We start from the raw sequence: 18,064 nt of genomic DNA, 5'->3' as shown, positions 1-18,064 counted from the left end.
TTTTTTTTTTTTTTTTTTTTTTTTTTAGCTACAGCCACCGTTTTTAATAGAAGTGTTAAATTTGGCACAGATTTCCCTTGCCAACCACGGTTTTGTGTATCCACACTTAATATTCTATATACCATTTTAGCTACCACAGTATACATTTGAGTAACCACGGTTTTCTGTGGCTGTGCATCAGCCCACCACCTGCCATTTTTCCCATAAACCTTTTGTCTTGACAACCACCTTTCTACCACCAACAGGAACTTTCAGGAACCTAACCCCAGCAGCTGGCAAGGGAAACCTGTCTTGCCATTTACTACTGTATTTTGTCTCAAACAACACATACCCAAATAAGAAATTTACGTTACTTTCCCTTTCCCCTGCCAGAATGTCCTCTTCTGCAGAGGTGTTGCTACTGTATTTCCTCACTTAAAGTGTGCACCCCAATTTCTAGCAGTCAATTTTTGGAAAAGAGTGTATAAGGTATATGAGAAAACATTGTCTCCCACTGCATGAGGGTCCTGTTCAGTGCACAGGATGGACCTGCTTTGGAGAAGAATTTGGGTTGGTCTCAGTGTAGAGACTGAGGCAGAGAACTATCGAAAAGAATCTCAGGGCTTAAGCTTTGAATAGGACTCTAGAGAACCAGCCACTATCACTGTCTCTACTACAAGTTCCAAAGCAATACCAAGCAAGTCACTTAAATCAAACTTGTCACTTGCATCTCATTTTCCAGGTGCCTGACTGGAGATTTGGAACCTGGTTTGCAGAAATGCTGGGCACTTGGGGCAAAAATAGAAGCTAGTGTGAATGATGTTTTGAATGTATAAAGTGATATATAATGCCAACTGCTCTGAAAATCAGGTTCTTTTCACATTAATCTCTCAGTACCTAATCCTCTTTCTACAGATGGGGAGTTAATATTAACTAGTAACATCACAGAAGTGTTGTGAAAATACAGTCATGAATGTTACAAAGCACTTGCATGCTGTAATGATACAAGCTTTGTGCAAAATTTAAAATTAGTCTCTTTTCAGCATAGGACTCAAATGTTATGCAGCAAAATCAGGTCTACAGCCACACACTGAATGTGGGAAAGGAAAACTAAGGAACTGGCCCACCTAAAGAGCACTGTCAGCTTCAATTCCTTGCACTGAAAGAGAGGGGCTGAGCACAGTCAGTCAAAAAGCCCAAGGCTGAATGATTTCAATCTTTACAGCTTTCTTTAAACTGCATAGATTGAACCAATAAAAAAAAAAAAAAAAAAGGGGGAATTGATGTTCATTTTTCAAACCAGAAAAGCAGCCAGATCCCTGCAGTGGCCCATACCAGGAGCCAGGTGGGGATGCTAGAGCATGCCTCCTAGCCTGCCAGCCACTGCAGACAGTGGGGAGATGGGAGATTCCCCCAACCGTGCCCCCTCCTCAGCCTCCAGCCAGCTGAGGATGGGGGAAACCTCCCCCACACTGGACCCCTATCCTGGGTCTCCCTGGTGCCAAGAAAGGGAGGAAGCTGCTAACGAGGCATTTCTCCCTTCCTCCCCTCCCTGTCCCTGCCCCCTCTAGCCATGCCCCCTCCTACGTCCAGGCCAGCTCAGAAGGGTGTGTGGGTGAATCCCCCCAACCCTACACTAAACCCCCAGTTGGTGTCTCCTTAGCATGGGCATAAGAAGTAAAGAGGGAAGCCCCCAGCAGGCTCCCTCTCAACCCCCCCACACCCAGAGCCAGGCCAGTCACCCCCTCCTCAGCCACCAGGATGGCTAAGAAGAGTGTGGGAGGTAAAATGGCCCCCACTGTGGGCAGCCCCCTGGTGCCAAGCACAGCCAGATGGGGGAGGCTGAGGAGGGATTTGGCAAGGAAAAAGCAGGTCACCCTCTCCCTCTCTCCATTCCAGCCCTGCCAACCTAGCTGTGCCCAGCACACGGGTGGAGCTTGCAGTGGGGTGTTCCCCAACCTGAGTGCGGAGCCAGGCCGATCACCCAGCTACATGTTATCCCCAGCTGGCAGGCCAGCTGAGGAGGGGGTGAGGGGTGGAGGAGAGGAAACACCCGCCCCCAGTTCCAGACCTCCATCCAGGCTGTACCCAACGGGGGGCGGGGGGAGCCTGCAGTGGAAGCTTTACTCCCTCCCACCCCATCTGGGAGCCAGGCCAGTTCTGGGAGCCAGGCCCTGCTCTGCTGGAGCAGAGGAGCACAGCCTAGGGCTATACATCATTCTAGGATACTAGGGAACTGAGTTAAATTGAGTTGGGAAGGAATCTGCAACCGAAGTACTGTAAACCGGTCTGAACTAAATCAGTTAAATCCCATACTATGTTCATCCAGGTGTATTTTAAATCAGTTTCAACTATTCTGAAAGTGGTTTAAGTGTACTGAAGTTCTGTTCTGTTACAGGTTTAAATCAGTTCCTGATCACTTAAACTGGTTTATGTGTAAATTCTGTCCCTAGCTACTGTGGAAAATAGAAGTATGTGGTCATGCTTTTAGATTTTATGCACGGGTGCTATGTTAAATTTACATAAGTTATCATAATTCTGGCATTTCCTAAGATTTGGGTACTTGAACGTGAAATCTTAAATTGTTTAACAGGTAGGTAGGTAGGTGTGCATGCATGATTGCCAATTATTTTCTTTTATTTTTTTTATAATAAAAATAGAAACGTCAATCAATCCTCAAGGACCTGCAATGGTAGACACTGTGCAGGTAAACAACAAGGGGACAGGCCCTGCCCAGGAAAGTGGAGAGTCCAGATGTCAGACAGGGCATGAAAGATAAAAATAAAGACTAAAAAGATGTGGCAGCTGGTGGGAAAAAACAAAATAAGGAGACTACCAAAAAATGCAAATCTCTTGTTCATGATTTGTACAACCAAAAGAATGAACTTGAATCTGGCCGTGTTCAAATTCACAGGGCATATGATGTAGGATTAAAAAGAGTAAAGCTGATCTAAATTTCAGATCACATGAAATAGATTTTGAACCAGTGTAATTGAACCATTTGCTGTGGCTGAACCAAAGGACACAATTACTTTAATACAGTATATACAGTAGTTTGAGGATTTTTTTTTGAGAGAGAGACTCTTAATAGCCTGTGAAATAGCAGTGGGGTGAAAAATTCAAACACTGTTTCACACAGATAACACCAAGAAGTTGCTGTTTTATCTTTCTTTTCTAGTCTGGCTCCATAACTAACTTTGATGGATCCATTGAAGGGTTGACTTAGCGCTGTCATCAGCTGGTACATTTAGCTCCAACTCAACATGTGGGCAAGTTGGATAATAAAATAAGCAGATTCCTCTATTTTCTCCTGAACCTTTCTGAATTCATAATCAGGGCCATTCACACTATTCGATACCACAGTAGTCAGAGGCTATCACTGGTGACTAATCCAAGACATTCTCTACTTGTCCCAAGACACGAATGTACTTCTCTGACATCAGTCCAATGACCAAAGGCCAGAACTGTGATTCCAAACCAAACAACTAAAAGGGTTATTTGTGTAAGGATCACAAAATAAAGGACCCACATTTTCTCATAAGTAAGGGTTGTATACATAGGAAACTTACCTTTGGAGGCCCATTTTCAAATGAATTAAAACCTGCCTGCGTCAAAATAAATTCTCTGATAATTACATAGCAACTCATCCCACGTGGCAGCATAGTATTAAATATTTTAAATTTGCATGCATAATATTCAGCATCACCTACACTGTGCTCCTTGCTGATAGTAATTTAAGGTGTAAGCAACACAGTTCGCAATTTTAGAACTAATAATGTGGAAGTAAGACAGATGCCAACAGGTATAAGAGTAAGTGGCACGTGTGATAGAGTCCTAGCACTGTAAACACAGAGATGCAGAAAATGTAGTATTATAATGAAGAAATGCAGTTAACTCTTGGCACTAAAATAATAAAAGAACCAGGCATGTCCTATAGGGAGAAGAGACATCAGCCTTTGCAAGTTTTTTCTTGTCTAGCAACAAATTACCTTCTGTATCCTACAAAGAACTTACAGCCATAATACAATACAAGCTGGTAAGTAAGTAAAACCAAGGTTGTCAAAGTTGTGGGTTTGGGGGAGGGCTGCTGAAACACTCCTGTATCTCCAAGGTTTCTGATGTGTGTTCCCAAAGTACCCCATACGTTAGAAGAAAAAAGAAACCACAGATTACAGCAAGGTAAGAAATGTATTTCCTGATCAATAAAAACCTTTTGCAATGTTAGAGTTATTTCTAACCTGCATCAGAACAAAACTAAGCTCAATTAAAAGTATTTGGGGGAGCGGCAAGAACCAGACAGACTCCCTCCCTCTGGTACCCCACTCCCAACGCACAACGCATAGCGAAGAGTTTAGTAACTGGGTACTCACCTTGGATGTGGGAGGCCAAGCTTCAAGTCCCTGCTCTGCCTGATTCAGACCAATGTCTTGAAGATGGAACATTTTAGGCACAGAAGAAATTCTTGAAAATTCTTCCTAAATTGGAGAAATACCGTGTTGAAAAATTTTAGACTGAAAGCAAAATTAAGTATTCATGAAGATCTCCTATTGATAGTATGTGAAGAGTACTTAGATTTGATGGAACCGCTGCAAACTGCTGCTGCTGTACCTCCCCCTCTAATATCATGTGCCATCTCTAATGCAAACCAGACGGTGAAACCAAAGTGTCATCAGGAATAGCAAAAGATAAAGAGTCAGGTATGCTCTTCACCTGCCTATACTATTTTTCTGGCCTGGCTCCCCACTCAAGATCCAGAGAGCCATTATTTTCAGCCTTTAGTTTGCCATTTTCCAGTTTCTGTACTGCAATTTAATTTCACTCTCCCATAATGAGCATTGAACATGGGACTAGTTGTTCTTTTAATGTTAAAAATTGTATTCAAAGACTCACATTGTCCCTTTTTATTTCCAAAAAATGGAGACTGCTTTAAGAGACTATCCTTATAGTGATAGGGAGGAAAAAAAAAAAGTCTTCCTAATTTCAAACCTAAATATCCTTTGTTGCAAATTAAGCCACCTGCTTATCACTCTACTCTTGGTGGACATGAAAAATAATTGATCACAGCCATCTTTATAACAACTAATCAAAATCAAATTCATCAGGTTTTCTAAAGCTTTCTTTTATGCTCTCATCTAGACTTGCACCATCTGTCTATACCTTAAAATCTGGACACAGTACACGAGCCAAGTTCAAATGTAGGGTGCAGAGGAGTACCACACAGAATTGGTGCACTGGGCAAACTCTGCAGAGGGAAAGGGGGCATGCAGTTCCAAGAGCAGGGGCAGGGAAGAGGACTCAGCAGTCTTACCCATGCAAGAAACTCTTATGTAATCCCCAACTGCACTGTTGCTGCTGCTGTGCCTGCCACAGCCAGAGACTGTTTTGGAGTTCCCAGCACAAGTAAGCTATGGTGCTGCTCTTGCTGAAAGGGTGTGGACTCCAAGGGATTGGGGGACAATTCTGGTGCTCCTCCTAACTTGACACCTACAGTGAGTGCCCCCTCACTTGCACCTAGTTACATTACAGGTAGAGTGACAGTTTGTGTACAAGCCAAAAAAAGAAACTGGTTACAGGACCTACAACCTCTTTCCTGGGCCAGGGACAGACATTACACATAAACCAGTTGAAGGGATCAGAAACTGGTTTAAACCTGTAACAGAACAGATGGTCAGTGCACATAAACCAGTTTGAAAATGGCTGAAAGCAGTTGAGATAAACCAGGCTGAATGTAGTTCGGTGTGGACTGTCTGCTGCTGGTGAGTACCAAAATTGTCTTGTAAAAGTAATAGAAATGGGTCTGGGGATCAGTACAGTCAAGGTCTTGGAACATACCTCTATTTGTTACATTGTAAAGTGGGTTCCCTTTATGTGAATTCAAGTTATCCGCCATTTTCCAGGAACTCATGTACAGCATAAAGCGAGGGAAACCTGTATCAGACTTAACTGATTTGGCTCAAACTGGTTTATGCAACGTGTGTCCCAGACCCCTTCCTGGTTTAACATACACCAAAGTCCCCCAGCATCCCAGTATACTATCTGGGCTGGGCTCTGCTCCAGCAGAGCAGGGCTGGCCCCGCCACTGCTACCCAGCTGGAACAGGGAAAGGCAGGGGCAGGGGTCTATCTAGCCAGAGAGGGGTTTAATTCCCACCTCTGTGTCCCACCAGCAGGAATCTGAGCCCGGTCTGCCAGGCACTCCCCCATCACTGCTGCAGGGGTGGGCTGCCATTGCCTGAGGCAGAGGGGACAGGAAGGGGGGTTATTCCCCCCTTTATCCCCAATGCCCTGGAGGACCGCAGCTGTTTGCTCCCTGTGGGGCAAGCAACAGGCTCCACCACAGGGCTTTCCCCGCTGTGAGTGCTGGAGCTGCAGGCACGTAGCACAGAGCCCTGGCAATAAGGCAGACTCAGCTCCTTCCCACCACGCAGCGCTGGCTGGAGCTGTGCCTGCATTGGGCACGAGTGTCCTGACCTCCCCACCTGCTGCTGCTGCCGCCGCCGGCTCGTGCTACACGCCATGGGGGGTTCCTACATCCCCCACCCTCACACCCTGCCCAGTTGAGCTCCACACTCCAGCTGCCCCTTTGAGCGCAGGCTCCACACTGCACTCCATCTTCCACCCCCTCCCACCAGCCCCGCCGCTTCCCTGCATGCTGTCCCAAACAAGCATGTTCTGGCTACAGCAGGAACCCCATGCAGAAGCTGCTGGCTGGGCAAAACCCTTCTGCCCATGAGGGTAGCAGCAAGACCCAGTGGGGTATGTTGTGGGGGGTGGGGGGAAATGTACACGTGGGAGCCGCACTCTCACCCTCGTGGATAGAAGGGCTGGGCGAAGGTAAGTTCTTGGGGGGTGCCGTATCACAGTGCCTGGTGGACCGGGTCTGGGTGATGGGCCATATTTTGCCCACCCCTCATCTATACCCATGTCCATTTAACACCATCAGTGTTTAAATTTCTGGCACTACAGCAAATGATAACAGTTAGTATAACTAAGTCCTATAACAGCATTTTTGACTGTTTGGGGGGAACAAGCTGAATTTTCTTCATCCTGGACTCTACAAACTCCGTTCTCCCAAAAGTCTTTCAAAACTTACAATCTCATAAACAACCACGAAGTACAGATGGGCTTATGGAGGAAATATTAAATCAAACCATTTCAGAACCATCAACGTGACCATAAAGTGTGGAAACAGCTCACGTTCGCTTTCTGTAGGTCATGTAGCTAAGGTATTCCTGGCTCTTTTGTAGTGACCATCATCATGGAGTGACAATAAAATGTATTCCTATTCATAGGGCTTCCATAAGCCTTATGCGCCAAGCAATCTGTGCCATCACAACGCTCAAACTATGCATCTCTAGCTCACAGCTACCCAGACAGCAAAAGCTGGAAGGGGAAAAAAACCCCTCATACTACTACACTTGGCCTATTAAAATACATAAACTGATTTCACACCATAATTGCAAGTTCTGACCTAAATAGCAGTTGGCAAAAATCCTCTTGTTTTCTGAAAGCAACAGGCCTTACATGTAAACCTTTTATTCTGATCTGTCAATGTGCTGACTTTTTTTTTTTTTTTTTTTTTTAATATATATACATCTTATGTGGGGGTCTCACATTAAATAAGGTACTCTTCCTCTGTCAAATGTCATACTGTATTCTATTTCACTGTTAGGATTATTTTCTTAATTGCAAGTAAAAGACAAACAGTAGATTCAAATCATGTCCATTTATACAAAATACATATATGGTCAGCTTCAAATCAACAAAAAGTACCAAAGATCATCAGAATACAAAAGATAAAGAAAAAGATAATGGTGACTGTAAAACTGTTTTTCCAAAGTCACAAACAAGGATTTTTTTATATAGAAACTAAACAGTCCTTACTGCTGGAAGAGTTAGGCCAAAGTAAATGATATATAAACACATCGACCCAAGTTCAACTGAAGAAAAGTAGAGTTTCTCTACATGGTCAAGAAAAACAGCACATGCATAGCTGCATATTCTAGTCTCCCTCCATCACATCCCTTTTCCCACCCCCCTCATCATCAATGTGATTGACTGAAATAATAAACAGTATAAAATTCCCAATATTTATATGCCTGAGCATATAACACAGCTGAGAATCAGCAGCTGAGTACAGTGCAAACCACTTTCAAAGACCATTCATAACATTTAGAATAAAACACTCTCAAGAATATAAACAGTTTAAAAGAGTTCACAATGGACAGCCAAGCAAGCTTTTCAAAGATCCAGTGAGTATTTGGAAGCCCAATAAAAGTCAATAGATGCTAGGCATGCAACTTTGAAAATCCCCTCTAAGTGATTATTACCTTAAATCTAAAACAGATGAGCCCTGACACTGACCTGATGGATCTCTCTGACAACCCACCACAGCACTGTATGATTTTGACACAAAGTATCATTTTCCTTGTACACCCTCCAAACACAGAACAAGTTATTACAATATAAGGGGATATTTTATACCTTGCCCATTTCTAGAATATCCTATCTACTGCATATTCAAAATTGTCATATGTCCACAAACTGCATATACATGTGTCCAAGAAGAGTGTTCTTCATATCTGGTTGAGCATAACCAGACATTGTTTTTAATCCTCTTTATTATAAATTAATTTAACAGATTTCAGATTCAAGCAATCTTTTATCTGCTTTAACTTGTTACACAACTCAATAACCAAGATACATTTATCATTGATACTGTTACATCTGAATGTTGCATGAAATAGATTAAGATTGTTATACACCCTCACCCTTCTTGTGCACACCGTAGGTTTAGTAGGGAACTAGTTGCCCATGGCTGCTATGGACATGTTACTTTTTCCTGTTTTATTCCTACCATGTCCTGCTGGCTGTGGGCTGTTCTCTAGTCCATGGGAACAGTTCTGTGGAGTAGCAGTTTCAACCCTGAGTTTCTACAATACTAGTTTGAGACTATTTATGTCAGGCAATGAAAGCTCCTAATGAACACTCTGAACTAAGCTTCTAAATTCAGATTCACAACAACGATGATCGGGAGAGTAGTTTGAAGACATTAACAAAAACAACTGCAATAATATAGTTAGTGTATAATACTACAGTAATACAGCCTTGCCTCACCTTACTACACTCAGCAGACAAAAGAAACAGGTAGAATACAGACAAATGAATGGGTTTGTTCCCGCAGTCAGGGGTAACACAACTACCACAAAAGACAACATTTGACAAAAACTACTCAATTGTTGAAGGGGTAATTTAGACAGGGCGGGGTGCTGTGGGAAAACAACTTTTTTCCCCCACAAATCTCCAACATTCTTTTAAACTAGTCTCTCAAAGGACTGAAATGGTCAAACTTGAACAGAGAATGTGCGTGCCATATTTATGCCAAATTTTCTTTTTGACTTTGTGAACATACTGTTGAAATAGGAGCATCTGAGTTGTTTGGCCACAAGAGCAAGTCTTTTTTCAGCATTTGGGTTTGAATGTCAAAAAAGTGCCAGAGAATATTAGAAGTTAAACAAAAAAAAAAACCATTGTCAGCACCAAGAATATGAAGATCTAAAGGCAAATCAAGGAAAAAACATAAGTCACCTATGGAATTATACACCAGAAATATAACAAATGGACGGATACATTTATGATACACTTTTCTCAGAGGAAAGAAAAAATGTTTTGTTTTGGAAATAATGAAATAAGGGGTTTGTTTGGGGCGGGGGACGCTGTGTTTTATTCAGGCCTTTTCTGTTTCCTTTTAAAAAATAAATTTTGAAAAACAGCAACAACAACAAACTACAGTTGACTCTGATTGTGCATTGGCATCCTGCCAAAATTCAGCTAGTAGTATAAAAGAGAAAAGTTATTCAATTATCTGGAAGTCACTTTTTCTGTTCAGTGAAAGAAGTGATTAATAGAGTCCAGCAATGACATAGATTACCCCCTACCCATGCAACGTCTTTCATTATAATGCAATTAAAACTACTGAAGTAAACAACTGATTCTGGTGCTCAACTTACTCTTTGTCTCTTTTTTAAATTGTTTGCTGTATTAAAAGAAAATGCCACAAATAAGCATGTTGCATATGTTCCCTCAATTAAATTTGGCTTTCTGTTACCACAGCAACATGTACATTTACACAACTTCAGTCCCAATAGGTGGCAGAAGACATACAAAACTTTCATTTAAAGGGATTTGCATGTGTGTGGTGTGAGCGTGGTACTTAGTCTCCAGTCAATTCTAGTGAAAGTCAGAGCTGCTGTTTTGTTTCCAATGTCAAATTTACAGATACTCCCTGAGATTTTTGTCTGGTGACTATAGTTACTGCTTGCCTTTTATTTTGGAATGTATAGCAAACTTCTTCATTGCACCATGGTGAAACAATTTCACAAAACATTCCTCCAGATCACTTTAAAGTGAGGAACAGAGTCTGACTAAAACAATACTGAACACCAAAATTCCCCTGCCTCATGTGTAGAATTAAAGATGATTCAGCTGATTAAAAGCAAGCTGAATTTGGTCCGAACTGATCACAAAATATATATTTAATTAACTTTTTAATACTGGCAATTACATCTGCGGGGCTTTTCTATGCCAGACCCAAGGAATAAGTGTTTTTATTTTTATTTTGTCCTTACATCCGTTTAAAAATTGTTAATTGTTACTGTTACAATACATGGACTTACTCTCTCTGAAGCAAGACACTTTTGTATTACCTAAAGCAAATACAACTATAGACAGGCCAGAGTGCTTCCATACAAATCAAGGTCCAGCCCAGTCAGATTTTATTACTGTGCCTGGACCTCCTGTTAAGCATGAAGCTGACAGATAGTGACTGAATAGCAACTGCAACGTGTCTATCACTACAGTTGCACCATCTATAGTGACTTTTTGTTATACCTGTACAAAACAAGATATAGCTACTTATACGAATCACACACATAAATACATGCATCTTTTAGTTGGAAAAAAAAAGACAGGCTTTTACAAAGCTCATAGGAGGAGTGGATCTGACCACTCTGGGAATCAGGTATTACAAGGAACAGCACCCATTCAGACATGCAAATGTCCTAGTGCTAGGAAAAGTCAAGGGGACTCAGAGGGAGGTCTCTTTACAGGGTCAGTACTTTAGAAACCAAAAGAAAAAGGAAAAATAATTACTTCTCATAGTTTAGGAGAATTCAGTCAAGCAGATCATCACATCCTCAGTTTTACTGACTTTCAGTGACTAAACACCATTTCAAACATTCATGCCAAACCCCTTTCAGGTCTTCAATATACAGTATGGCCAAGCCACCTTGCCCTTATGCTGACCATCTGAGCTCACCTCTCCCTACTCCTCACTACCTTCTTTATGTCAAATTAATACCGGCCTTATTCATTTTAGAAGAGGAAGTGGCAAATCTCTTTCCCACACATCCTGATAAGCCTTTGCCTTTGACTGACTCACTCCAAATGCATCTCCCTTCTCTTCTTTACTTCCTGATCATTGACTTCAACCTTCTTTTTAGCTGTTTCTAAAATATGCGGAATTATAACAATATATAAAAAAACTCTGCCTGTACTCCAATACAGAAAACAATTCCCCATAAAGTATTTTTTAAACTGTGTGAGAAATGTTATCCCCAATTAAGTTAAATTGCACTACATTGTGTTGTGCTGCATGTAAGAGGTATTGTATCAGCTGGAAAAAACATGGCGCTGAAAGAGGTACTTTTTTAGCAAACTACGTGGGCAATTACATGCTCAACACCTGTTCTTTGCACTAAGTGGTTGCAGACTGTTCAGAACATTTCCTCCCAAGGGATCAAAAATATTATAAGGATCACAAGTCTCCTCCATGCCTATCAGGGGAACAAAAAACACACCACCCTCCTAAAAAAAACACAAAAATCTAAGAACTGTTTAAATCCAACACACCATAAATTACAAACAAAATAGCTACAGTTTTGCCTTTTGGGATGTCATTTATTCATTAGTAAGTACCAATAATTATGGCTTCTGTAGAAACAAAAGGGCAATATTTTCTGACTACAAATTGTGATTTACAGTTTCTCTCCCTGGGATCCTCTACAGCATACAGACTGTAAAGGCTGGGTGTTTTACAACTCATATTTACAGTGTAGAACTGTCCCATGAAAATTAAAACCCCTGGAAGTAACAAAACAAAAAACAGGCAAAACATAGCAACTAAAGGTGTAAGAGCTTTTGCAGATCTTTGTTTGTCTACTTCTAAATAAAAGCCTGTTTTTAATGAGAATAATGAATTCAGGTTTATTTCTCATGAAGACACCATCAAAATAAGGGCTTCCAGGCTTCAGTAACAAATCTAATAAAGTAGCCAAGGGGCTGTTCCACACTACAGTGGTTGTCATTAAAAGCTGACTCCTGTCAGCACTCAGCCTTCACATCATTCAGCCATGAGCTCAGAAGTGTGGGAGAGCCTGTCACCCCCAAACTGTAAATCAGTACAAAATAGCTGCCATGACCCAAGTTGCTTTTTAATTTACCATTAACTCTCTAATTTGCTAATTTATCCTTCCCCACACATAATTAACCCCAAAGCAGCTTTCTCCAGGGATTCACTGGGCTTAAGAAAAAGAAAAAGTAATCAGACATGTTTCCAGCAAATACTGTCTGTTCTGGGACCTGAGACAAATGCAAAGCCTAACCAATTTTAAATAAAAGAAAGTGATATTGACTTACTAAATGCATTACAGAAAACTCCATGTATTCTTCCATAGACTTCCTTTTCAAGCTAGTCTATGTTTTACATCCTACTTGCACCTCTATTAAAAGCAATTCTGTGCTTTTTAAATTTTAATTATTTTATGTCTGATGCTCCCATTTAATTTCTTGGGCTCACATGATTTTTACTTTCAGAAGTTTTTTTTAAATCAAAAGTATAGGCCAGAAGTGTTTCTTTAAAACTACATACTAATTTTTTCCCATTCACTCAGCCTGGAACAGTTTACCATAGAACCAGCTTAGCTTTTGGCAGCCAATTTCATTAAAAATAATGAAAATAAAATCAACCTACCAAGAGCCTCCCCCTCCACCCCACCAAAAAAAAAATCAACAGCATTCTGTATTGTTGTTTAAACTGGTGACACCTCCAGTACACAAAGAAGGTACAGAAAGTGGACACCAAAATCTGGTATCTGAAGACAACTATCAATGTGGGGGCGGGGAGGGTTCAACCATTCCAATTTTCTTTTTTGACCTCTACAAAGCTCTCTTAATTTAACCCAGCGAACTTTAACTGAATCAGGCATACAACCTTTTAGTATGAACGTCCACATTAACGCTGTTCTCGCTACATACTGACAGACTTGCAAGATCACTCAAGCTGCAGCTCCCCCAGATACAAATCTCCTCCAGTCGGTTACATGTCTACCAAAGTTGAGAAACTTCATTGTTTTGCAAGTACCATTTTAGAAAAAAAGAGGCAGACCTATTAAATGATAAAGCAGGATCTGACAGTGCTGAGATAACAGACAAGTGTTTAAAGCCAATAAATGTTGCTAATGATTGTCATCTCCCATAGTTAAAATTGGAATTTTAACTTTCTGACAAGCATAGAGATGCACAGAACTTGGTAAGGCATCAGATAAAGAAAAAACATTCAGAAGTTAGAAAACCAGAGAGACACGCACAATGGACTAAAAGTAATCCAACTCTTAGACATACAAAAAAACAGTGCTAAGTCCCCTTTGCTTTTCTTCCCTTTACACTTTAACTGGTTTACCTTTTCCCAGCAGTGCTTACATTTAGCAAAGCTGGTGAGTTCTTAAGCCACCCTGCAGTTTCAAGTGTCTTTCAAGCCTTTTGCTTCCTATGCATCCTAAAATGCCATACCAGACATAACTGAGGTGTTCTCAGCTTGTCATGTACTGCTGCAGTCATCAGCTAAACAAAACAAAAACACAGTGTACGATTTGGGGTTTTTTCATATCAAAAGGAAAATGGTACAGAAGTGTTAAAACTAATTGGGTATGGGAGGATCCCTGTTCCTGATGAAATACAAACCTTTTCTGGACAAGCTAAACTGTAAATGGAAGATGTTTCTGAAAGAAAAGTCCCAAGAATCTCCCTCCAAAAGCTTTACACCATATTTAAACTGACCCCTATAACTGTCTCATTTGGAAATGAGGTCTACACAGCTCAGAAAGCAACCAAGTCTTATTTTTTAAGCAGCTAAAGACTTCAAAAAAAACAAAATCTTCTCCAAAGTCTCAGAACTATTTTAAATGCAGATACAATAGTGCCTGCATTTTCAACAGTTTAAATAACTACTCAAAAGCGGTTTAAAACATAGGGAGGTTTTTCCGTGTCAGGAGATTAGCAACATTTAAGTGGTAACTGAAGTGCCTGTTATCAATGAAAAAGGTCAGCACTCTAGTGAGCTTTGTACAGTAAAACCCACTCACTGTGAACCTGGATATAGTGGGAAATAATTTAAAATATGCAGAATCAATAAAGCACTTTCTATCCAGGAATCCTAAGGTTCCTTAGAAACATTTAGTAAATAACTCGTAACTGAGTGAAATTCACGCCTATGAAGAGGGGAAGAGCAGCATGGAATTCTCAAAACAAGGCTTCCATGGGGCAATGGCCACAGCTGAGAATAACTATAGACTGACCCCAAAACCCATCCTTCTTCCTCCTATGATAAACAAGTAAAAGACCCAACTTTTTCTCAAGATATTCCATTTTGCTAAGAGTATTTCCACAATATCTCATTTAAAAATAAACCAAAAAATTCCCTTGCAAGAATCCAAGTATTTTGAGAGATCTAATGTTGTGTGTGCTTTTTCTTTTCTTTTGTTTTTTGAAGAATAGACAGATGATTGGAAAGGCAGCAAAAATGTATTGATCTTTAGTCAGAAAAGGAATAAGTGGTGAAAGACTCATTGGGTGCTTGTACAAGTGATTATCATCATCAGCATGTACACAGGACAAAAGTTTCCTTTGTGTAGCTTAACAGCATCACACATTACACATGCACGAGGTTTGGGGGTTCCAAAGGAGTTTGCAATTCTGCAAACTAAACCACATCCCCATGTAGTTTAGTTTGCAATGTTGATACTTGTAACACTGCAGCCTTTAATCTGAGAGTTTACCCACAGGCTGTGGGAGAGGCAGGCAGGCTCCCCTACCCCCCCAAAAAAAAAAGGATTGGATCCTTCATTGCTTCTCCCTTCAGCAGGCATCTGCTGGCCACAGGCGCCTGCTGAAGGCAGAAGCGGTGAGGAGCCCAATCCTTTTTTAATTTCCCCCCCTTCCTTCACAGAGCCTGCCTGCCTCTCCCACAGCCAGGGGTCAAGCTGCCAGCAGGCTAAGCAGCCCCTGAGCTATGGGGGCCCTGGTCCTTCCCTCTTCAGTGGTGGTGCCCCCTGGGGCCACCCAGGCAGGTTGCTAGTGGGCTGGGCGCTGCCCTAGCCTGAAGGCAGCACCTGGCTCAATTCAACTCTTCCCCGAGCTCACCGAGGGAGCAGTGCCTAATGGGCTTCCAGGAGGCAGGCTCAGGGAAGAGTTGGATCAAGCCAGGTGTTGCCTCCAAGCTGCTGCAGCACCCTGCCCACTAACAGCCTACTCGGCTGGCCCCAGAGAGGAAAGGACCGGGCAGCTCAGGGCCTGCTCGGCCCGACCGCAGCATGCAGGCTCTGGCAAAAAAATAAAAAAAAATTATAATAAAAAAATTATATATTTGTGATCAGGCTCCTTACTGTAACATGATGAAAAACCTGAAGTTCTTTAGTCCTCAGGGTTTTACTTTATGCCCCGCCAGTTCAACTTAGGGGGCACAGAATAAAACCTTGGTGATCAAACTCCTATCATGTGTACAAGAGTCCATTTCACAACAGTAATGTTTTAAAATTGCTCTTCAGAAACAAGAATCAGAAACTTCCAAATCATTTCTGCCCTACCTGAAAATTGCTAACAAAGCAAATGTAGACCCTGCTTCTATTTCAAACCAATGCACCATAATATCCTTTGACTGGTACCCTAATACCACCCACTTCCAAAGACAATGTCCTAATTTATACTAGAATGAGAGGAGAATAAGGGCCAGCATGTCATGCAAATGGTTGCCAAGTACACCGTGGGAATGCAAGTCTTACTATTTAAAATTCATGCTCATATCTTACATTTTTTACAGTCCCCTCATTTACTTTCCTGGTATCAGTTATTAGTCATCCAGTATTACTACCCAGGCCAGGTAACCAGCGGTGCACCAATACATCAGATTGCCACTGATATGAGGAAAATTCAGAGTAATCGGCAATCAGCGCTTTGTTTTTTTTGGTCTGATGTGTCCAATAATGTGGCTAATTACAGGTGCAGTCTGGTAGCATGGAGAGCAGCCAGATCCAGCTGGTAAGTCTCTTGTGAGGAAAGGGCAAGGGGGGGCAAATCAAGGCCCCCATGGTGAAGGAGGGAGTGTGGCTGGGGCTGGGGAAGGGCACAGGATGGAGCTGTGGCTCATCCAGGGGGCATGGGGAAGGGGATGGTTCCTGGCACTGCACACACCCCATGAGGGCATGGGGGACATCTGCTCCTGGATCTGCACGCCGGGCAAGGGTGCGCTCTCACTGTCGGCTAGGGCCAAGGATGAGCCAGGCTCTTCCCAGTGTGGGGACTACACCAGGCTGCACTCAGGATGGGTGGCGCTGGCAGTGGGAGTTGGGGGGCTGCAGCTTCCCCCAAATTTGCCATAGCCCCCATCCCAAGATCGCCCCCACCGCCTGCCCTGAGCACAGCCTAGCCTAGCCCAGCCCAGCCCAACCCAGCCTCAGCCAGGAAGAGCCTGGTGCTACCCCAGCCCCAGCCGGCAGAGGCAGCCCACCCTGCCCTGCATGTAGATCCAGGGGGCACACGCCCCCCCCACCATGCCCTCCCAGGGTGTGGAGGAGTTACCCCCCAGATAAGCTGTAGCTCCATGCCATGCCCTTGCCCCAGCCCCAGCCCCTTCCTTACCAAGAAGGCCTCAATCTGCCCCCCCCAATCCCTTCCCCCACAGACTTAGTAGCCAGATGCCACTCTCTGTCCTGCGGGGCTGCATATTGGAATCAGATCAGTGTCAGCCAATACAGCTCATTTAAAAAAAAAAAAAAAAAAAAAAACAGCCGTTGGTATCAGCCCAAAAAAATCTCTATCGGTGCACCCCTAGAGATAACCAACTGGGGCAGAAGCCTAAGCATGTTTAAGTCTGTCATTCATGTCTACTGAACTGAACCCAAGCATTTCAGTTTCACCATGGCACAGAGATGCACATAATCTGCATCAGAACAATATTCCCAGGTGGCTCTTGTTCCCCCTCCCATCCACCCTCAAAACTCCATATTCTGCAGATGTAAAGGAGAGTCTAAGCAGCTTCCCTGCAGTTGATGAGCCTTTAAAAAAGTCCTCACCTCATTTTTTCCTAAAAATAAATGGGCAAAAAAAAAAAAAAAAAAAAAGGCATACTATTGAAAGAACCCACCTTCCAAAACCCATTCTGTGATGGTTTTCTGCAATGTGGAAATCTGACAGCTCTAACTTCAGAAAAATTCACATGGATCAGCTTCACTTCACACACAGTTTTTCATTCTATTTTCACCCTACAAGTACTCTACAACCCACATCTACCAATGTTCCCTTTGCTGTCAACACCGCAGAGTCTGCCACTGAATTTCTTTGCTCCACCAAATGGAGGTGCTTCTGCAGTGGGGCCGCTGACTAAATTACCCTTTCCATCTTATTCACTGCACCCTTACCACTGTTCTAATATTAATATCTCTCTTTGTTTCGTCAGTGAATTGTAAATGTAGAACCCAAGCTTTTCAGGCTAGCAATGTTTTAGTCCCTTAAAAATAGGGCTTAATGGAAAGTATTAGATACTTAAACTATGGCTGGAAATTATAATACTTGAAATCCCCAAATGTAATATTTGGTGCTTGCAGGAATTTTAATAACTATGAAAAAGGACTTTATGAACTTACTTTTTTTTTTTTTTTAAAACTACTTAGCTCAGACACTCTCTAAAGCTCTGTCAAAAAACTGAAAACGTACTGGACAGAAGTCTTTCACCTTATTAAAAACCATAATTTTTT

At 42.2% G+C, this 18,064-nt stretch overlaps 1 protein-coding gene across 7 annotated transcripts in view; it reads right to left on the bottom strand.

Moving 5' to 3' along the window:
- The window catches only part of SEMA5A (semaphorin 5A), a 612,665-nt gene that overhangs the window by 570,513 nt on the left and 24,088 nt on the right, over positions 1-18,064 (bottom strand). For 6 of the 7 annotated variants that reach the window (XM_090039133.1, XM_090039134.1, XM_090039136.1 and 3 more), the window contains exon 2: positions 4,350-4,454. The exons of the other annotated variant lie outside the window; for it this stretch is intronic. The gene's annotated coding sequence lies outside the window, so the exon portion shown is untranslated. The remainder of the gene's footprint in view (positions 1-4,349; positions 4,455-18,064) is intronic. 7 annotated transcript variants of the gene reach the window in all.

The sequence above is a fragment of the Crocodylus siamensis genome, chromosome 3 (genome assembly GCF_052110815.1).
Source record: "Crocodylus siamensis isolate JL-2025a chromosome 3, ASM5211081v1, whole genome shotgun sequence".
In the NCBI taxonomy this organism is placed as follows: domain Eukaryota; kingdom Metazoa; phylum Chordata; order Crocodylia; family Crocodylidae; genus Crocodylus; species Crocodylus siamensis.
The sequence above is the reverse complement of the archived record's forward strand: the minus strand, read 5'-3'. Positions and strand labels throughout refer to the sequence as shown.